Raw genomic sequence first — 1962 nt, 5'->3', positions numbered from 1 at the left:
GTAGTTGTGGCACACGGGCTTTGTTGCTCCATGGCATGTGGGATCTTCCCAGATCAGCAAAGGAACCCTGCATTGGCAGGTGGATTCTTTACCACCTAGGCACCAGGGAAAGACCCAGCAACATAGTTTTAAATAATCTATGTGATATTATTTTTAACTATTAATAGTTATTTTTAATGACTAAAGAAAATTAAACAATTTCCAATACCACTTACCCCATCTGCCATGGGCTGAATTATTTAAGCTTCTTTTGCCTCACTTTCCACAGGTGCACCTTGCCTGCATACATATCTTTTTTTTTTTTAATTTCCTAACTTTAAATTTGTTTGTTTATTTATATTTTTGGCCACACAGGCTCTGTAGTTGCCCCACAGCATGTGGAATCTCAGATGCCTGACCAAAAATCAATCCCTTGTTCCCTGCATTGGAAGGTGGATTCTTAACTACTGAAAACTTTGTTTTCAACGGCTGCATAGTTTTCTATCGTTTGAACACAATGTAAATCTTTCCCTGTTATTCACCATTTATCCTGACATGTAAGAAGCTGCTGGAGAATTCTCCTCTAAGATCTGATACAGAGGGCCCTACTATGGACATCCCATTACTGCTTTATGGGGTGCTTTTAATTACTCAATGAGCCATCATGTGAAGAAGGGAGCAGAAGTAAGTTGACAAGCTTGTCTTCGAGTTCCTGTCTCAAAAGGGCTTATGTTCTCAGCCCATTTGTTTCTCTCAGGTCTGGGTCTCTACCTTAGCTTGTGTTCGAAGTTTAGGTAAACAACAGTGCCCTATTTAGTTTCAAGAAATCAACTGTAGCCTGCACTGAGTGTATCCGATCGATAGAAATTAACTGGACAGGCAATCACAGAAGATTACCTGCATCAGAGGTAGAAGGAGAAAGGCTGACAGTCTGATTCTATGTCAGTCTTTCCTGTGAGTCCTCCTTTTTTTTCTTTCAAAGGCCTCCCTGAATTAGAAAGGGAACTGGAGTCTTAAGTAGAGGGGGTCATGGGGATGACTATGTCGCCGTGACCTTGGAAATTATCGAATAAATAAGGGAATACTCATGGCATAGATGCAAAGTGATATCCACGGGGTGCCTGGTATATGCTGTATAAGAAGTGTGGATTGCAAAGTAGTTCTCCTTTGTTTCACAATGATTTGAAAGGTGGCATCACAAAACAATAGAATTTTTATTGTTTTCAAATACTTTGGAAAATAAATTGATAACTTACTGGCATTTCATGTATTCTTTGAAGACTGCTAATGATTCAAATGCTGCTCACAAGATTCAGCATAAAATAGTAAATTGTGCCAGTGAATGTTCCACAAAGGTGAGTTTTGTTTTCTCCATGGAGGTAGGAATGACACATGGCACTTCTTTTTATCCCCTTAGAATGAGGAGGACAGACTCCAGAGCTACATACCCTGGATCCAACCCTATTCTGCCAAGTACCAGCTGTGTGACTTGAACAAGTTCCTGAGACACATAGGGTCTCATTTTCCTAATGAGTCAATGGGCTTTATACTAATAACAGAAGTCTCACGGGTTGTTATGAGAGTTAAGGGGCTTCTGCAACAAAAGAAACCACCACAAGAAGTCCGCACGCCAGAACTAGAGAGTAGCCCCTTCATCTACCCCAGTATCCTAGTTCACTTAAAGAATTGCAATTCTTAAACATTTCAGTGTGATCTCATAGTCCAGATCATCAACATGGACATCTTGTCTTAGGCTAATCATTACAGTTAAATTCTCTACACTTTCATTTTAGTTGTGAAACAGACTAATTACACTTACAGCATTTCTGTCTTAAGTCTGTGTCGTAATAATGGCACATGGTAATACCCTCTTTCAACCTGAAGCTTGCCCACATACAGAAGTCTCTGGATTGGGAGATGATGAACGGTAGCACAGCCTGTGTGCCCTCAGACAAGATTTCAATTCATAGAAATACAGTGTCC

This window comes from Bison bison, unplaced genomic scaffold (assembly GCF_000754665.1).
Source record: "Bison bison bison isolate TAMUID 2011002044 unplaced genomic scaffold, Bison_UMD1.0 scf7180017864499, whole genome shotgun sequence".
NCBI classification, from domain to species: Eukaryota; Metazoa; Chordata; class Mammalia; order Artiodactyla; family Bovidae; genus Bison; species Bison bison.
The sequence above is the reverse complement of the archived record's forward strand: the minus strand, read 5'-3'. Positions refer to the sequence as shown.